The sequence below is a fragment of the Oryzias latipes genome, chromosome 23 (genome assembly GCF_053564925.1).
Source record: "Oryzias latipes strain Hd-rR chromosome 23, Olatipes_Hd-rR_3.1".
Lineage (NCBI taxonomy): Eukaryota > Metazoa > Chordata > Actinopteri > Beloniformes > Adrianichthyidae > Oryzias > Oryzias latipes.
The window spans coordinates 13,409,006-13,428,196 of record NC_136259.1 but is presented as its reverse complement, the minus strand read 5'-3'; the positions used below and the strand labels follow the sequence as shown (position 1 = coordinate 13,428,196).

Sequence of the window (19,191 nt, the reverse complement as noted above, 5' to 3'; positions counted from 1 at the left end):
TCAGTGGTTTTTCTTGGCCTTTTCTTCATCGTCTCTACTATTGTCTAACTGTAACTTTTCAACTAGGAACTGTGTCGTTTTTCTCAAGAGGTACAAGTCAGCATCAAGAAAACAGTCTCCTTTTCAAGAAAGGAAAAAGTCACAACAGAAAAGCTATAGTTGAAATGTCAGCCTTCTTTAAGTAAGACTACGAGATGAAAGATGACAAAGAGCCAAGAAAGTGGGTTCAAATAGAGAAGTGGTGTTCATGTTTGCTCCATATCAGAACAGCAAGAAAATTTACACCATCTGGAGCTTTTTGACAGTTCAAGGGCATTGGCTGGATAACCATTGACTACTATTGGTTGCTACCAACTATGAGCTAATATTGGATCAAAACATACCCCTGATGTGTGCGATTGTGTGAACAATACCACACTAACAGCATGGCCATTGTCCAGATTCACTTTTATGCATTTGAACATTAGCCTAAAGGCATGTAGAGACTCCTACTACATTCAAACGGACTCTGGAACACACATTCATCCCATGCCTGGTGTGTATGTAGTAGCATGGTGAGAGTTTTTGACCTCAGCTGTATTTGTCCACAGTGTCCAGCAGATACAACATACCCTTCCCTTTAGTGCGTGCGGCTGGATGTCGTTTGTATCTTGATTGTTTTCTCTTTATTTGTAAGGATGCCTTGGTGCCGTTGTGAAAAGTTTGTTCAAAAAGTAGAGTTAGCCCTCCTATGGGCTAGTTGTGGATAAAACTGCATGCTGTACATCCCTCTTTCAAGTTCTGTAAGACCTAGAAGTGGAACACGACCACTTCCAATGAAACGCCTGTACCAACGCACTTGTATGCACATTTTGGGCTAAGTCGTTGAAAACTGTTGCAACACGCATCGCGAAGCATGTTTTTTTATAATCGTTTTAGGGCTCCACGCACAAGACGCACGGCCATTGAATGAGCGTCAAATCTTACAAAGTGGAACATTGACCAGTCAAGGACTGGGATTTGATAGTGACTTATTGGTCGCGGCTTTTTCAAAACACAAAGTACCAATGGTTTTAAAAGTGACCATGAAGCAGAATTTAGTCATTGTTGTCAGTGGCCTGTCGGAGTTAAATGACACCAACTCTTTCATGTGTGAACATAGTTGTCAAGCCTCAGTGGCCTAATGGATAAGGCACTGGCCTCCTAAGCCAGGGATTGGGGGTTCAAGTCCCCTCTGAGGTGCTTCAAATGTTGCAGCTCTTCATTAAAAAGAAAGTCATTGATTCTAAGTGAAATTCTGCACATGAGCTTCTTCCTTCACCAACCCTGTTTGTGTGTCAATTCCAGCATTCTCCAACTCCTCTCCCTTATTATAATGATTCCAAATTAATCCAAAAGTGCTGCTCAAACTGTTTATTGGCTTTCTCCCACACGCAGCAGAAAACATCCCTGGTCAACAGCCTAACCCAACTTACAACTGTGCATTACTCAGAAGCCAACTGTTCCACATACAATCTACAAGTGAACAAACTTGGATCTCCTCAACTGTTCTTTTTTTCAAGTTGTGTGGTTAAAGTTTGTAACAGTGCACAATAGACTGAGTCAATAATAGGCAAGCAACTGACTTTGTCTTAAGGCCATGCTACAACGTCAGCAATCCAAAGAGTCGCAGCTTGCGCTCTGCACAGATGCACCCTTGTGCTATCCTATGACCTTGGCCTTAAATTGACGTGTTTTCCCTACCATGACAAAGGTGGATAAAGGTGAAAGGGATTTCCTGTAATCCATGGAAACCAGTGAAGATCACAAATCATTGAAGAAAAAAGCTTAGCACAGTGTCTAGATGACCCAAATCCCAACATCAAAGTGCATCAGATAGCACAAGTGTTAAACAATGACCCTGATGTGATTTGAACACACAACCTTCTGATCTGGAGTCAGACGCGCTACCATTGCGCCACAGAGTCCTTTTCAATATCTGTAAACACATTCTACTGGCAAGATTTTGACCCTTTTTTGCTCTTTCTTCAGTGCTGGCCAAATTTCTCAAGGTCACTACACAACAGGCATGTTTATGTTTTTTTTCAAATTATTTTCTAAGGGTCAGAATCCCACTGACTTCCTAACTTGTAATGCCTTTTTCTCATTCACTGTAGTTTCTTTGATCGCTGTTATGTGACTAGGTCTTTTCGTCTGTAGTTCATGTCAGTGGTTTTTCTTGGCCTTTTCTTCATCGTCTCTACTATTGTCTAACTGTAACTTTTCAACTAGGAACTGTGTCGTTTTTCTCAAGAGGTACAAGTCAGCATCAAGAAAACAGTCTCCTTTTCAAGAAAGGAAAAAGTCACAACAGAAAAGCTATAGTTGAAATGTCAGCCTTCTTTAAGTAAGACTACGAGATGAAAGATGACAAAGAGCCAAGAAAGTGGGTTCAAATAGAGAAGTGGTGTTCATGTTTGCTCCATATCAGAACAGCAAGAAAATTTACACCATCTGGAGCTTTTTGACAGTTCAAGGGCATTGGCTGGATAACCATTGACTACTATTGGTTGCTACCAACTATGAGCTAATATTGGATCAAAACATACCCCTGATGTGTGCGATTGTGTGAACAATACCACACTAACAGCATGGCCATTGTCCAGATTCACTTTTATGCATTTGAACATTAGCCTAAAGGCATGTAGAGACTCCTACTACATTCAAACGGACTCTGGAACACACATTCATCCCATGCCTGGTGTGTATGTAGTAGCATGGTGAGAGTTTTTGACCTCAGCTGTATTTGTCGACAGTGTCCAGCAGATACAACATACCCTTCCCTTTAGTGCGTGCGGCTGGATGTCGTTTGTATCTTGATTGTTTTCTCTTTATTTGTAAGGATGCCTTGGTGCCGTTGTGAAAAGTTTGTTCAAAAAGTAGAGTTAGCCCTCCTATGGGCTAGTTGTGGATAAAACTGCATGCTGTACATCCCTCTTTCAAGTTCTGTAAGACCTAGAAGTGGAACACGACCACTTCCAATGAAACGCCTGTACCAACGCACTTGTATGCACATTTTGGGCTAAGTCGTTGAAAACTGTTTCAACACGCATCGCGAAGCATGTTTTTTTATAATCGTTTTAGGGCTCCACGCACAAGACGCACGGCCATTGAATGAGCGTCAAATCTTACAAAGTGGAACATTGACCAGTCAAGGACTGGGATTTGATAGTGACTTATTGGTCGCGGCTTTTTCAAAACACAAAGTACCAATGGTTTTAAAAGTGACCATGAAGCAGAATTTAGTCATTGTTGTCAGTGGCCTGTCGGAGTTAAATGACACCAACTCTTTCATGTGTGAACATAGTTGTCAAGCCTCAGTGGCCTAATGGATAAGGCACTGGCCTCCTAAGCCAGGGATTGGGGGTTCAAGTCCCCTCTGAGGTGCTTCAAATGTTGCAGCTCTTCATTAAAAAGAAAGTCATTGATTCAAAGTGAAATTCTGCACATGAGCTTCTTCCTTCACCAACCCTGTTTGTGTGTCAATTCCAGCATTCTCCAACTCCTCTCCCTTATTATAATGATTCCAAATTAATCCAAAAGTGCTGCTCAAACTGTTTATTGGCTTTCTCCCACACGCAGCAGAAAACATCCCTGGTCAACAGCCTAACCCAACTTACAACTGTGCATTACTCAGAAGCCAACTGTTCCACATACAATCTACAAGTGAACAAACTTGGATCTCCTCAACTGTTCTTTTTTTCAAGTTGTGTGGTTAAAGTTTGTAACAGTGCACAATAGACTGAGTCAATAATAGGCAAGCAACTGACTTTGTCTTAAGGCCATGCTACAACGTCAGCAATCCAAAGAGTCGCAGCTTGCGCTCTGCACAGATGCACCCTTGTGCTATCCTATGACCTTGGCCTTAAATTGACGTGTTTTCCCTACCATGACAAAGGTGGATAAAGGTGAAAGGGATTTCCTGTAATCCATGGAAACCAGTGAAGATCACAAATCATTGAAGAAAAAAGCTTAGCACAGTGTCTAGATGACCCAAATCCCAACATCAAAGTGCATCAGATAGCACAAGTGTTAAACAATGACCCTGATGTGATTTGAACACACAACCTTCTGATCTGGAGTCAGACGCGCTACCATTGCGCCACAGAGTCCTTTTCAATATCTGTAAACACATTCTACTGGCAAGATTTTGACCCTTTTTTGCTCTTTCTTCAGTGCTGGCCAAATTTCTCAAGGTCACTACACAACAGGCATGTCTATGTTTTTTTTCAAATTATTTTCTAAGGGTCAGAATCCCACTGACTTCCTAACTTGTAATGCCTTTTTCTCATTCACTGTAGTTTCTTTGATCGCTGTTATGTGACTAGGTCTTTTCGTCTGTAGTTCATGTCAGTGGTTTTTCTTGGCCTTTTCTTCATCCTCTCTACTATTGTCTAACTGTAACTTTTCAACTAGGAACTGTGTCGTTTTTCTCAAGAGGTACAAGTCAGCATCAAGAAAACAGTCTCCTTTTCAAGAAAGGAAAAAGTCACAACAGAAAAGCTATAGTTGAAATGTCAGCCTTCTTTAAGTAAGACTACGAGATGAAAGATGACAAAGAGCCAAGAAAGTGGGTTCAAATAGAGAAGTGGTGTTCATGTTTGCTCCATATCAGAACAGCAAGAAAATTTACACCATCTGGAGCTTTTTGACAGTTCAAGGGCATTGGCTGGATAACCATTGACTACTATTGGTTGCTACCAACTATGAGCTAATATTGGATCAAAACATACCCCTGATGTGTGCGATTGTGTGAACAATACCACACTAACAGCATGGCCATTGTCCAGATTCACTTTTATGCATTTGAACATTAGCCTAAAGGCATGTAGAGACTCCTACTACATTCAAACGGACTCTGGAACACACATTCATCCCATGCCTGGTGTGTATGTAGTAGCATGGTGAGAGTTTTTGACCTCAGCTGTATTTGTCGACAGTGTCCAGCAGATACAACATACCCTTCCCTTTAGTGCGTGCGGCTGGATGTCGTTTGTATCTTGATTGTTTTCTCTTTATTTGTAAGGATGCCTTGGTGCCGTTGTGAAAAGTTTGTTCAAAAAGTAGAGTTAGCCCTCCTATGGGCTAGTTGTGGATAAAACTGCATGCTGTACATCCCTCTTTCAAGTTCTGTAAGACCTAGAAGTGGAACACGACCACTTCCAATGAAACGCCTGTACCAACGCACTTGTATGCACATTTTGGGCTAAGTCGTTGAAAACTGTTTCAACACGCATCACGAAGCATGTTTTTTTATAATCGTTTTAGGGCTCCACGCACAAGACGCACGGCCATTGAATGAGCGTCAAATCTTACAAAGTGGAACATTGACCAGTCAAGGACTGGGATTTGATAGTGACTTATTGGTCGCGGCTTTTTCAAAACACAAAGTACCAATGGTTTTAAAAGTGACCATGAAGCAGAATTTAGTCATTGTTGTCAGTGGCCTGTCGGAGTTAAATGACACCAACTCTTTCATGTGTGAACATAGTTGTCAAGCCTCAGTGGCCTAATGGATAAGGCACTGGCCTCCTAAGCCAGGGATTGGGGGTTCAAGTCCCCTCTGAGGTGCTTCAAATGTTGCAGCTCTTCATTATAAAGAAAGTCATTGATTCTAAGTGAAATTCTGCACATGAGCTTCTTCCTTCACCAACCCTGTTTGTGTGTCAATTCCAGCATTCTCCAACTCCTCTCCCTTATTAAAATGATTCCAAATTAATCCAAAAGTGCTGCTCAAACTATTTATTGGCTTTCTCCCACACTCAGCAGAAAACATCCCTGGTCAACAGCCTAACCCAACTTACAACTGTGCATTACTCAGAAGCCAACTGTTCCACATACAATCTACAAGTGAACAAACTTGGATCTCCTCAACTGTTTTTTTTTTCAAGTTGTGTGGTTAAAGTTTGTAACAGTGCACAATAGACCGAGTCAATATTAAGCAAGCACCTAACTTTGTCTTAAGGCCATGCTACAACGTCAGCAATCCAAAGAGTCGCAGCTTGCGCTCTGCACAGATGTACCCTTGTGCTATCCTATGACCTTGGCCTTAAATTGACGTGTTTTCCCTACCATGACAAAGGTGGATAAAGGTGAAAGGGATTTCCTGTAATCCATGGAAACCAGTGAAGATCACAAATCATTGAAGAAAAAGGCTCAGCACACTGTCTAGATGACCCAAATCCCAACATCAAAGTGCATCAGATAGCACAAGTGTTAAACAATGACCCTGATGTGATTTGAACACACAACCTTCTGATCTAGAGTCAGACGCGCTACCATTGCACCACAGAGTCCTTTTCAATATCTGTAAACACATTCTACTGGCAAGATTTTGACCCTTTTTTGCTCTTTCTTCAGTGCTGGCCAAATTTCTCAAGGTCACTACACAACAGGCATGTTTATGTTTTTTTTCAAATTATTTTCTAAGGGTCAGAATCCCACTGACTTCCTAACTTGTAATGCCTTTTTCTCATTCACTGTAGTTTCTTTGATCGCTGTTATGTGACTAGGTCTTTTCGTCTGTAGTTCATGTCAGTGGTTTTTCTTGGCCTTTTCTTCATCGTCTCTACTATTGTCTAACTGTAACTTTTCAACTAGGAACTGTGTCGTTTTTCTCAAGAGGTACAAGTCAGCATCAAGAAAACAGTCTCCTTTTCAAGAAAGGAAAAAGTCACAACAGAAAAGCTATAGTTGAAATGTCAGCCTTCTTTAAGTAAGACTACGAGATGAAAGATGACAAAGAGCCAAGAAAGTGGGTTCAAATAGAGAAGTGGTGTTCATGTTTGCTCCATATCAGAACAGCAAGAAAATTTACACCATCTGGAGCTTTTTGACAGTTCAAGGGCATTGGCTGGATAACCATTGACTACTATTGGTTGCTACCAACTATGAGCTAATATTGGATCAAAACATACCCCTGATGTGTGCGATTGTGTGAACAATACCACACTAACAGCATGGCCATTGTCCAGATTCACTTTTATGCATTTGAACATTAGCCTAAAGGCATGTAGAGACTCCTACTACATTCAAACGGACTCTGGAACACACATTCATCCCATGCCTGGTGTGTATGTAGTAGCATGGTGAGAGTTTTTGACCTCAGCTGTATTTGTCGACAGTGTCCAGCAGATACAACATACCCTTCCCTTTAGTGCGTGCGGCTGGATGTCGTTTGTATCTTGATTGTTTTCTCTTTATTTGTAAGGATGCCTTGGTGCCGTTGTGAAAAGTTTGTTCAAAAAGTAGAGTTAGCCCTCCTATGGGCTAGTTGTGGATAAAACTGCATGCTGTACATCCCTCTTTCAAGTTCTGTAAGACCTAGAAGTGGAACACGACCACTTCCAATGAAACGCCTGTACCAACGCACTTGTATGCACATTTTGGGCTAAGTCGTTGAAAACTGTTTCAACACGCATCGCGAAGCATGTTTTTTTATAATCGTTTTAGGGCTCCACGCACAAGACGCACGGCCATTGAATGAGCGTCAAATCTTACAAAGTGGAACATTGACCAGTCAAGGACTGGGATTTGATAGTGACTTATTGGTCGCGGCTTTTTCAAAACACAAAGTACCAATGGTTTTAAAAGTGACCATGAAGCAGAATTTAGTCATTGTTGTCAGTGGCCTGTCGGAGTTAAATGACACCAACTCTTTCATGTGTGAACATAGTTGTCAAGCCTCAGTGGCCTAATGGATAAGGCACTGGCCTCCTAAGCCAGGGATTGGGGGTTCAAGTCCCCTCTGAGGTGCTTCAAATGTTGCAGCTCTTCATTAAAAAGAAAGTCATTGATTCAAAGTGAAATTCTGCACATGAGCTTCTTCCTTCACCAACCCTGTTTGTGTGTCAATTCCAGCATTCTCCAACTCCTCTCCCTTATTATAATGATTCCAAATTAATCCAAAAGTGCTGCTCAAACTGTTTATTGGCTTTCTCCCACACGCAGCAGAAAACATCCCTGGTCAACAGCCTAACCCAACTTACAACTGTGCATTACTCAGAAGCCAACTGTTCCACATACAATCTACAAGTGAACAAACTTGGATCTCCTCAACTGTTCTTTTTTTCAAGTTGTGTGGTTAAAGTTTGTAACAGTGCACAATAGACTGAGTCAATAATAGGCAAGCAACTGACTTTGTCTTAAGGCCATGCTACAACGTCAGCAATCCAAAGAGTCGCAGCTTGCGCTCTGCACAGATGCACCCTTGTGCTATCCTATGACCTTGGCCTTAAATTGACGTGTTTTCCCTACCATGACAAAGGTGGATAAAGGTGAAAGGGATTTCCTGTAATCCATGGAAACCAGTGAAGATCACAAATCATTGAAGAAAAAAGCTTAGCACAGTGTCTAGATGACCCAAATCCCAACATCAAAGTGCATCAGATAGCACAAGTGTTAAACAATGACCCTGATGTGATTTGAACACACAACCTTCTGATCTGGAGTCAGACGCGCTACCATTGCGCCACAGAGTCCTTTTCAATATCTGTAAACACATTCTACTGGCAAGATTTTGACCCTTTTTTGCTCTTTCTTCAGTGCTGGCCAAATTTCTCAAGGTCACTACACAACAGGCATGTCTATGTTTTTTTTCAAATTATTTTCTAAGGGTCAGAATCCCACTGACTTCCTAACTTGTAATGCCTTTTTCTCATTCACTGTAGTTTCTTTGATCGCTGTTATGTGACTAGGTCTTTTCGTCTGTAGTTCATGTCAGTGGTTTTTCTTGGCCTTTTCTTCATCCTCTCTACTATTGTCTAACTGTAACTTTTCAACTAGGAACTGTGTCGTTTTTCTCAAGAGGTACAAGTCAGCATCAAGAAAACAGTCTCCTTTTCAAGAAAGGAAAAAGTCACAACAGAAAAGCTATAGTTGAAATGTCAGCCTTCTTTAAGTAAGACTACGAGATGAAAGATGACAAAGAGCCAAGAAAGTGGGTTCAAATAGAGAAGTGGTGTTCATGTTTGCTCCATATCAGAACAGCAAGAAAATTTACACCATCTGGAGCTTTTTGACAGTTCAAGGGCATTGGCTGGATAACCATTGACTACTATTGGTTGCTACCAACTATGAGCTAATATTGGATCAAAACATACCCCTGATGTGTGCGATTGTGTGAACAATACCACACTAACAGCATGGCCATTGTCCAGATTCACTTTTATGCATTTGAACATTAGCCTAAAGGCATGTAGAGACTCCTACTACATTCAAACGGACTCTGGAACACACATTCATCCCATGCCTGGTGTGTATGTAGTAGCATGGTGAGAGTTTTTGACCTCAGCTGTATTTGTCGACAGTGTCCAGCAGATACAACATACCCTTCCCTTTAGTGCGTGCGGCTGGATGTCGTTTGTATCTTGATTGTTTTCTCTTTATTTGTAAGGATGCCTTGGTGCCGTTGTGAAAAGTTTGTTCAAAAAGTAGAGTTAGCCCTCCTATGGGCTAGTTGTGGATAAAACTGCATGCTGTACATCCCTCTTTCAAGTTCTGTAAGACCTAGAAGTGGAACACGACCACTTCCAATGAAACGCCTGTACCAACGCACTTGTATGCACATTTTGGGCTAAGTCGTTGAAAACTGTTTCAACACGCATCACGAAGCATGTTTTTTTATAATCGTTTTAGGGCTCCACGCACAAGACGCACGGCCATTGAATGAGCGTCAAATCTTACAAAGTGGAACATTGACCAGTCAAGGACTGGGATTTGATAGTGACTTATTGGTCGCGGCTTTTTCAAAACACAAAGTACCAATGGTTTTAAAAGTGACCATGAAGCAGAATTTAGTCATTGTTGTCAGTGGCCTGTCGGAGTTAAATGACACCAACTCTTTCATGTGTGAACATAGTTGTCAAGCCTCAGTGGCCTAATGGATAAGGCACTGGCCTCCTAAGCCAGGGATTGGGGGTTCAAGTCCCCTCTGAGGTGCTTCAAATGTTGCAGCTCTTCATTATAAAGAAAGTCATTGATTCTAAGTGAAATTCTGCACATGAGCTTCTTCCTTCACCAACCCTGTTTGTGTGTCAATTCCAGCATTCTCCAACTCCTCTCCCTTATTAAAATGATTCCAAATTAATCCAAAAGTGCTGCTCAAACTATTTATTGGCTTTCTCCCACACTCAGCAGAAAACATCCCTGGCCAACAGCCTAACCCAACTTACAACTGTGCATTACTCAGAAGCCAACTGTTCCACATACAATCTACAAGTGAACAAACTTGGATCTCCTCAACTGTTTTTTTTTTCAAGTTGTGTGGTTAAAGTTTGTAACAGTGCACAATAGACCGAGTCAATATTAGGCAAGCACCTAACTTTGTCTTAAGGCCATGCTACAACGTCAGCAATCCAAAGAGTCGCAGCTTGCGCTCTGCACAGATGTACCCTTGTGCTATCCTATGACCTTGGCCTTAAATTGACGTGTTTTCCCTACCATGACAAAGGTGGATAAAGGTGAAAGGGATTTCCTGTAATCCATGGAAACCAGTGAAGATCACAAATCATTGAAGAAAAAGGCTCAGCACACTGTCTAGATGACCCAAATCCCAACATCAAAGTGCATCAGATAGCACAAGTGTTAAACAATGACCCTGATGTGATTTGAACACACAACCTTCTGATCTGGAGTCAGACGCGCTACCATTGCGCCACAGAGTCCTTTTCAATATCTGTAAACACATTCTACTGGCAAGATTTTGACCCTTTTTTGCTCTTTCTTCAGTGCTGGCCAAATTTCTCAAGGTCACTACACAACAGGCATGTTTATGTTTTTTTTCAAATTATTTTCTAAGGGTCAGAATCCCACTGACTTCCTAACTTGTAATGCCTTTTTCTCATTCACTGTAGTTTCTTTGATCGCTGTTATGTGACTAGGTCTTTTCGTCTGTAGTTCATGTCAGTGGTTTTTCTTGGCCTTTTCTTCATCGTCTCTACTATTGTCTAACTGTAACTTTTCAACTAGGAACTGTGTCGTTTTTCTCAAGAGGTACAAGTCAGCATCAAGAAAACAGTCTCCTTTTCAAGAAAGGAAAAAGTCACAACAGAAAAGCTATAGTTGAAATGTCAGCCTTCTTTAAGTAAGACTACGAGATGAAAGATGACAAAGAGCCAAGAAAGTGGGTTCAAATAGAGAAGTGGTGTTCATGTTTGCTCCATATCAGAACAGCAAGAAAATTTACACCATCTGGAGCTTTTTGACAGTTCAAGGGCATTGGCTGGATAACCATTGACTACTATTGGTTGCTACCAACTATGAGCTAATATTGGATCAAAACATACCCCTGATGTGTGCGATTGTGTGAACAATACCACACTAACAGCATGGCCATTGTCCAGATTCACTTTTATGCATTTGAACATTAGCCTAAAGGCATGTAGAGACTCCTACTACATTCAAACGGACTCTGGAACACACATTCATCCCATGCCTGGTGTGTATGTAGTAGCATGGTGAGAGTTTTTGACCTCAGCTGTATTTGTCGACAGTGTCCAGCAGATACAACATACCCTTCCCTTTAGTGCGTGCGGCTGGATGTCGTTTGTATCTTGATTGTTTTCTCTTTATTTGTAAGGATGCCTTGGTGCCGTTGTGAAAAGTTTGTTCAAAAAGTAGAGTTAGCCCTCCTATGGGCTAGTTGTGGATAAAACTGCATGCTGTACATCCCTCTTTCAAGTTCTGTAAGACCTAGAAGTGGAACACGACCACTTCCAATGAAACGCCTGTACCAACGCACTTGTATGCACATTTTGGGCTAAGTCGTTGAAAACTGTTGCAACACGCATCGCGAAGCATGTTTTTTTATAATCGTTTTAGGGCTCCACGCACAAGACGCACGGCCATTGAATGAGCGTCAAATCTTACAAAGTGGAACATTGACCAGTCAAGGACTGGGATTTGATAGTGACTTATTGGTCGCGGCTTTTTCAAAACACAAAGTACCAATGGTTTTAAAAGTGACCATGAAGCAGAATTTAGTCATTGTTGTCAGTGGCCTGTCGGAGTTAAATGACACCAACTCTTTCATGTGTGAACATAGTTGTCAAGCCTCAGTGGCCTAATGGATAAGGCACTGGCCTCCTAAGCCAGGGATTGGGGGTTCAAGTCCCCTCTGAGGTGCTTCAAATGTTGCAGCTCTTCATTATAAAGAAAGTCATTGATTCAAAGTGAAATTCTGCACATGAGCTTCTTCCTTCACCAACCCTGTTTGTGTGTCAATTCCAGCATTCTCCAACTCCTCTCCCTTATTAAAATGATTCCAAATTAATCCAAAAGTGCTGCTCAAACTATTTATTGGCTTTCTCCCACACTCAGCAGAAAACATCCCTGGTCAACAGCCTAACCCAACTTACAACTGTGCATTACTCAGAAGCCAACTGTTCCACATACAATCTACAAGTGAACAAACTTGGATCTCCTCAACTGTTTTTTTTTTCAAGTTGTGTGGTTAAAGTTTGTAACAGTGCACAATAGACCGAGTCAATATTAGGCAAGCACCTAACTTTGTCTTAAGGCCATGCTACAACGTCAGCAATCCAAAGAGTCGCAGCTTGCGCTCTGCACAGATGTACCCTTGTGCTATCCTATGACCTTGGCCTTAAATTGACGTGTTTTCCCTACCATGACAAAGGTGGATAAAGGTGAAAGGGATTTCCTGTAATCCATGGAAACCAGTGAAGATCACAAATCATTGAAGAAAAAGGCTCAGCACACTGTCTAGATGACCCAAATCCCAACATCAAAGTGCATCAGATAGCACAAGTGTTAAACAATGACCCTGATGTGATTTGAACACACAACCTTCTGATCTGGAGTCAGACGCGCTACCATTGCGCCACAGAGTCCTTTTCAATATCTGTAAACACATTCTACTGGCAAGATTTTGACCCTTTTTTGCTCTTTCTTCAGTGCTGGCCAAATTTCTCAAGGTCACTACACAACAGGCATGTTTATGTTTTTTTTCAAATTATTTTCTAAGGGTCAGAATCCCACTGACTTCCTAACTTGTAATGCCTTTTTCTCATTCACTGTAGTTTCTTTGATCGCTGTTATGTGACTAGGTCTTCTCGTCTGTAGTTCATGTCAGTGGTTTTTCTTGGCCTTTTCTTCATCGTCTCTACTATTGTCTAACTGTAACTTTTCAACTAGGAACTGTGTCGTTTTTCTCAAGAGGTACAAGTCAGCATCAAGAAAACAGTCTCCTTTTCAAGAAAGGAAAAAGTCACAACAGAAAAGCTATAGTTGAAATGTCAGCCTTCTTTAAGTAAGACTACGAGATGAAAGATGACAAAGAGCCAAGAAAGTGGGTTCAAATAGAGAAGTGGTGTTCATGTTTGCTCCATATCAGAACAGCAAGAAAATTTACACCATCTGGAGCTTTTTGACAGTTCAAGGGCATTGGCTGGATAACCATTGACTACTATTGGTTGCTACCAACTATGAGCTAATATTGGATCAAAACATACCCCTGATGTGTGCGATTGTGTGAACAATACCACACTAACAGCATGGCCATTGTCCAGATTCACTTTTATGCATTTGAACATTAGCCTAAAGGCATGTAGAGACTCCTACTACATTCAAACGGACTCTGGAACACACATTCATCCCATGCCTGGTGTGTATGTAGTAGCATGGTGAGAGTTTTTGACCTCAGCTGTATTTGTCCACAGTGTCCAGCAGATACAACATACCCTTCCCTTTAGTGCGTGCGGCTGGATGTCGTTTGTATCTTGATTGTTTTCTCTTTATTTGTAAGGATGCCTTGGTGCCGTTGTGAAAAGTTTGTTCAAAAAGTAGAGTTAGCCCTCCTATGGGCTAGTTGTGGATAAAACTGCATGCTGTACATCCCTCTTTCAAGTTCTGTAAGACCTAGAAGTGGAACACGACCACTTCCAATGAAACGCCTGTACCAACACACTTGTATGCACATTTTGGGCTAAGTCGTTGAAAACTGTTTCAACACGCATCGCGAAGCATGTTTTTTTATAATTGTTTTAGGGCTCCACGCACAAGACGCACGGCCATTGAATGAGCGTCAAATCTTACAAAGTGGAACATTGACCAGTCAAGGACTGGGATTTGATAGTGACTTATTGGTCGCGGCTTTTTCAAAACACAAAGTACCAATGGTTTTAAAAGTGACCATGAAGCAGAATTTAGTCATTGTTGTCAGTGGCCTGTCGGAGTTAAATGACACCAACTCTTTCATGTGTGAACATAGTTGTCAAGCCTCAGTGGCCTAATGGATAAGGCACTGGCCTCCTAAGCCAGGGATTGGGGGTTCAAGTCCCCTCTGAGGTGCTTCAAATGTTGCAGCTCTTCATTATAAAGAAAGTCATTGATTCTAAGTGAAATTCTGCACATGAGCTTCTTCCTTCACCAACCCTGTTTGTGTGTCAATTCCAGCATTCTCCAACTCCTCTCCCTTATTATGATTCCAAATTAATCCAAAAGTGCTGCTCAAACTGTTTATTGGCTTTCTCCCACACGCAGCAGAAAACATCCCTGGTCAACAGCCTAACCCAACTTACAACTGTGCATTACTCAGAAGCCAACTGTTCCACATACAATCTACAAGTGAACAAACTTGGATCTCCTCAACTGTTTTTTTTTTCAAGTTGTGTGGTTAAAGTTTGTAACAGTGCACAATAGACTGAGTCAATAATAGGCAAGCAACTGACTTTGTCTTAAGGCCATGCTACAACGTCAGCAATCCAAAGAGTCGCAGCTTGCGCTCTGCACAGATGTACCCTTGTGCTATCCTATGACCTTGGCCTTAAATTGACGTGTTTTCCCTACCATGACAAAGGTGGATAAAGGTGAAAGGGATTTCCTGTAATCCATGGAAACCAGTGAAGATCACAAATCATTGAAGAAAAAGGCTCAGCACACTGTCTAGATGACCCAAATCCCAACATCAAAGTGCATCAGATAGCACAAGTGTTAAACAATGACCCTGATGTGATTTGAACACACAACCTTCTGATCTGGAGTCAGACGCGCTACCATTGCACCACAGAGTCCTTTTCAATATCTGTAAACACATTCTACTGGCAAGATTTTGACCCTTTTTTGCTCTTTCTTCAGTGCTGGCCAAATTTCTCAAGGTCACTACACAACAGGCATGTTTATGTTTTTTTTCAAATTATCTTCTAAGGGTCAGAATCCCACTGACTTCCTAACTTGTAATGCCTTTTTCTCATTCACTGTAGTTTCTTTGATCGCTGTTATGTGACTAGGTCTTTTCGTCTGTAGTTCATGTCAGTGGTTTTTTTTGGCCTTTTCTTCATCGTCTCTACTATTGTCTAACTGTAACTTTTCAACTAGGAACTGTGTCGTTTTTCTCAAGAGGTACAAGTCAGCATCAAGAAAACAGTCTCCTTTTCAAGAAAGGAAAAAGTCACAACAGAAAAGCTATAGTTGAAATGTCAGCCTTCTTTAAGTAAGACTACGAGATGAAAGATGACAAAGAGCCAAGAAAGTGGGTTCAAATAGAGAAGTGGTGTTCATGTTTGCTCCATATCAGAACAGCAAGAAAATTTACACCATCTGGAGCTTTTTGACAGTTCAAGGGCATTGGCTGGATAACCATTGACTACTATTGGTTGCTACCAACTATGAGCTAATATTGGATCAAAACATACCCCTGATGTGTGCGATTGTGTGAACAATACCACACTAACAGCATGGCCATTGTCCAGATTCACTTTTATGCATTTGAACATTAGCCTAAAGGCATGTAGAGACTCCTACTACATTCAAACGGACTCTGGAACACACATTCATCCCATGCCTGGTGTGTATGTAGTAGCATGGTGAGAGTTTTTGACCTCAGCTGTATTTGTCGACAGTGTCCAGCAGATACAACATACCCTTCCCTTTAGTGCGTGCGGCTGGATGTCGTTTGTATCTTGATTGTATTCTCTTTATTTGTAAGGATGCCTTGGTGCCGTTGTGAAAAGTTTGTTCAAAAAGTAGAGTTAGCCCTCCTATGGGCTAGTTGTGGATAAAACTGCATGCTGTACATCCCTCTTTCAAGTTCTGTAAGACCTAGAAGTGGAACACGACCACTTCCAATGAAACGCCTGTACCAACGCACTTGTATGCACATTTTGGGCTAAGTCGTTGAAAACTGTTTCAACACGCATCGCGAAGCATGTTTTTTTATAATCGTTTTAGGGCTCCACGCACAAGACGCACGGCCATTGAATGAGCGTCAAATCTTACAAAGTGGAACATTGACCAGTCAAGGACTGGGATTTGATAGTGAATTATTGGTCGCGGCTTTTTCAAAACACAAAGTACCAATGGTTTTAAAAGTGACCATGAAGCAGAATTTAGTCATTGTTGTCAGTGGCCTGTCGGAGTTAAATGACACCAACTCTTTCATGTGTGAACATAGTTGTCAAGCCTCAGTGGCCTAATGGATAAGGCACTGGCCTCCTAAGCCAGGGATTGGGGGTTCAAGTCCCCTCTGAGGTGCTTCAAATGTTGCAGCTCTTCATTATAAAGAAAGTCATTGATTCAAAGTGAAATTCTGCACATGAGCTTCTTCCTTCACCAACCCTGTTTGTGTGTCAATTCCAGCATTCTCCAACTCCTCTCCCTTATTATAATGATTCCAAATTAATCCAAAAGTGCTGCTCAAACTGTTTATTGGCTTTCTCCCACACGCAGCAGAAAACATCCCTGGTCAACAGCCTAACCCAACTTACAACTGTGCATTACTCAGAAGCCAACTGTTCCACATACAATCTACAAGTGAACAAACTTGGATCTCCTCAACTGTTCTTTTTTTCAAGTTGTGTGGTTAAAGTTTGTAACAGTGCACAATAGACTGAGTCAATAATAGGCAAGCAACTGACTTTGTCTTAAGGCCATGCTACAACGTCAGCAATCCAAAGAGTCGCAGCTTGCGCTCTGCACAGATGCACCCTTGTGCTATCCTATGACCTTGGCCTTAAATTGACGTGTTTTCCCTACCATGACAAAGGTGGATAAAGGTGAAAGGGATTTCCTGTAATCCATGGAAACCAGTGAAGATCACAAATCATTGAAGAAAAAAGCTTAGCACTGTGTCTAGATGACCCAAATCCCAACATCAAAGTGCATCAGATAGCACAAGTGTTAAACAATGACCCTGATGTGATTTGAACACACAACCTTCTGATCTGGAGTCAGACGCGCTACCATTGCGCCACAGAGTCCTTTTCAATATCTGTAAACACATTCTACTGGCAAGATTTTGACCCTTTTTTGCTCTTTCTTCAGTGCTGGCCAAATTTCTCAAGGTCACTACACAACAGGCATGTTTATGTTTTTTTTCAAATTATTTTCTAAGGGTCAGAATCCCACTGACTTCCTAACTTGTAATGCCTTTTTCTCATTCACTGTAGTTTCTTTGATCGCTGTTATGTGACTAGGTCTTTTCGTCTGTAGTTCATGTCAGTGGTTTTTCTTGGCCTTTTCTTCATCGTCTCTACTATTGTCTAACTGTAACTTTTCAACTAGGAACTGTGTCGTTTTTCTCAAGAGGTACAAGTCAGCATCAAGAAAACAGTCTCCTTTTCAAGAAAGGAAAAAGTCACAACAGAAAAGCTATAGTTGAAATGTCAGCCTTCTTTAAGTAAGACTACGAGATGAAAGATGACAAAGAGCCAAGAAAGTGGGTTCAAATAGAGAAGTGGTGTTCATGTTTGCTCCATATCAGAACAGCAAGAAAATTTACACCATCTGGAGCTTTTTGACAGTTCAAGGGCATTGGCTGGATAACCATTGACTACTATTGGTTGCTACCAACTATGAGCTAATATTGGATCAAAACATACCCCTGATGTGTGCGATTGTGTGAACAATACCACACTAACAGCATGGCCATTGTCCAGATTCACTTTTATGCATTTGAACATTAGCCTAAAGGCATGTAGAGACTCCTACTACATTCAAACGGACTCTGGAACACACATTCATCCCATGCCTGGTGTGTATGTAGTAGCATGGTGAGAGTTTTTGACCTCAGCTGTATTTGTCCACAGTGTCCAGCAGATACAACATACCCTTCCCTTTAGTGCGTGCGGCTGGATGTCGTTTGTATCTTGATTGTTTTCTCTTTATTTGTAAGGATGCCTTGGTGCCGTTGTGAAAAGTTTGTTCAAAAAGTAGAGTTAGCCCTCCTATGGGCTAGTTGTGGATAAAACTGCATGCTGTACATCCCTCTTTCAAGTTCTGTAAGACCTAGAAGTGGAACACGACCACTTCCAATGAAACGCCTGTACCAACGCACTTGTATGCACATTTTGGGCTAAGTCGTTGAAAACTGTTGCAACACGCATCGCGAAGCATGTTTTTTTATAATCGTTTTAGGGCTCCACGCACAAGACGCACGGCCATTGAATGAGCGTCAAATCTTACAAAGTGGAACATTGACCAGTCAAGGACTGGGATTTGATAGTGAATTATTGGTCGCGGCTTTTTCAAAACACAAAGTACCAATGGTTTTAAAAGTGACCATGAAGCAGAATTTAGTCATTGTTGTCAGTGGCCTGTCGGAGTTAAATGACACCAACTCTTTCATGTGTGAACATAGTTGTCAAGCCTCAGTGGCCTAATGGATAAGGCACTGGCCTCCTAAGCCAGGGATTGGGGGTTCAAGTCCCCTCTGAGGTGCTTCAAATGTTGCAGCTCTTCATTATAAAGAAAGTCATTGATTCAAAGTGAAATTCTGCACATGAGCTTCTTCCTTCACCAACCCTGTTTGTGTGTCAATTCCAGCATTCTCCAACTCCTCTCCCTTATTATAATGATTCCAAATTAATCCAAAAGTGCTGCTCAAACTGTTTATTGGCTTTCTCCCACACGCAGCAGAAAACATCCCTGGTCAACAGCCTAACCCAACTTACAACTGTGCATTACTCAGAAGCCAACTGTTCCACATACAATCTACAAGTGAACAAACTTGGATCTCCTCAACTGTTCTTTTTTTCAAGTTGTGTGGTTAAAGTTTGTAACAGTGCACAATAGACTGAGTCAATAATAGGCAAGCAACTGACTTTGTCTTAAGGCCATGCTACAACGTCAGCAATCCAAAGAGTCGCAGCTTGCGCTCTGCACAGATGCACCCTTGTGCTATCCTATGACCTTGGCCTTAAATTGACGTGTTTTCCCTAC

General features: G+C 41.6%; 16 non-coding genes across 16 annotated transcripts; 9 read left to right on the top strand and 7 right to left on the bottom strand.

The window, feature by feature from the left end:
• Positions 1 to 1,148: 1,148 nt before the first annotated feature.
• On the top strand, positions 1,149 to 1,221 carry trnar-ccu (transfer RNA arginine (anticodon CCU)). Its single transcript has one exon. It is a non-coding gene; the product is annotated as a tRNA-Arg (tRNA).
• A 653-nt stretch (positions 1,222 to 1,874) lies between these two features.
• trnaw-cca (transfer RNA tryptophan (anticodon CCA)) lies at positions 1,875 to 1,946 on the bottom strand. The gene has a single exon. It is a non-coding gene; the product is annotated as a tRNA-Trp (tRNA).
• Positions 1,947 to 3,332: 1,386 nt separating this feature from the next.
• On the top strand, positions 3,333 to 3,405 carry trnar-ccu (transfer RNA arginine (anticodon CCU)). The gene has a single exon. It is a non-coding gene; the product is annotated as a tRNA-Arg (tRNA).
• A 653-nt stretch (positions 3,406 to 4,058) lies between these two features.
• On the bottom strand, positions 4,059 to 4,130 carry trnaw-cca (transfer RNA tryptophan (anticodon CCA)). Its single transcript has one exon. It is a non-coding gene; the product is annotated as a tRNA-Trp (tRNA).
• Positions 4,131 to 5,516: 1,386 nt separating this feature from the next.
• trnar-ccu (transfer RNA arginine (anticodon CCU)) lies at positions 5,517 to 5,589 on the top strand. Its single transcript has one exon. It is a non-coding gene; the product is annotated as a tRNA-Arg (tRNA).
• A 2,111-nt stretch (positions 5,590 to 7,700) lies between these two features.
• Positions 7,701 to 7,773, top strand: trnar-ccu (transfer RNA arginine (anticodon CCU)). Its single transcript has one exon. It is a non-coding gene; the product is annotated as a tRNA-Arg (tRNA).
• A 653-nt stretch (positions 7,774 to 8,426) lies between these two features.
• Positions 8,427 to 8,498, bottom strand: trnaw-cca (transfer RNA tryptophan (anticodon CCA)). Its single transcript has one exon. It is a non-coding gene; the product is annotated as a tRNA-Trp (tRNA).
• A 1,386-nt stretch (positions 8,499 to 9,884) lies between these two features.
• trnar-ccu (transfer RNA arginine (anticodon CCU)) lies at positions 9,885 to 9,957 on the top strand. The gene has a single exon. It is a non-coding gene; the product is annotated as a tRNA-Arg (tRNA).
• A 653-nt stretch (positions 9,958 to 10,610) lies between these two features.
• trnaw-cca (transfer RNA tryptophan (anticodon CCA)) lies at positions 10,611 to 10,682 on the bottom strand. The gene has a single exon. It is a non-coding gene; the product is annotated as a tRNA-Trp (tRNA).
• A 1,386-nt stretch (positions 10,683 to 12,068) lies between these two features.
• Positions 12,069 to 12,141, top strand: trnar-ccu (transfer RNA arginine (anticodon CCU)). The gene has a single exon. It is a non-coding gene; the product is annotated as a tRNA-Arg (tRNA).
• Positions 12,142 to 12,794: 653 nt separating this feature from the next.
• Positions 12,795 to 12,866, bottom strand: trnaw-cca (transfer RNA tryptophan (anticodon CCA)). The gene has a single exon. It is a non-coding gene; the product is annotated as a tRNA-Trp (tRNA).
• A 1,386-nt stretch (positions 12,867 to 14,252) lies between these two features.
• Positions 14,253 to 14,325, top strand: trnar-ccu (transfer RNA arginine (anticodon CCU)). Its single transcript has one exon. It is a non-coding gene; the product is annotated as a tRNA-Arg (tRNA).
• Positions 14,326 to 14,975: 650 nt separating this feature from the next.
• On the bottom strand, positions 14,976 to 15,047 carry trnaw-cca (transfer RNA tryptophan (anticodon CCA)). Its single transcript has one exon. It is a non-coding gene; the product is annotated as a tRNA-Trp (tRNA).
• A 1,386-nt stretch (positions 15,048 to 16,433) lies between these two features.
• trnar-ccu (transfer RNA arginine (anticodon CCU)) lies at positions 16,434 to 16,506 on the top strand. Its single transcript has one exon. It is a non-coding gene; the product is annotated as a tRNA-Arg (tRNA).
• A 653-nt stretch (positions 16,507 to 17,159) lies between these two features.
• On the bottom strand, positions 17,160 to 17,231 carry trnaw-cca (transfer RNA tryptophan (anticodon CCA)). Its single transcript has one exon. It is a non-coding gene; the product is annotated as a tRNA-Trp (tRNA).
• A 1,386-nt stretch (positions 17,232 to 18,617) lies between these two features.
• On the top strand, positions 18,618 to 18,690 carry trnar-ccu (transfer RNA arginine (anticodon CCU)). The gene has a single exon. It is a non-coding gene; the product is annotated as a tRNA-Arg (tRNA).
• Positions 18,691 to 19,191: the final 501 nt, after the last annotated feature.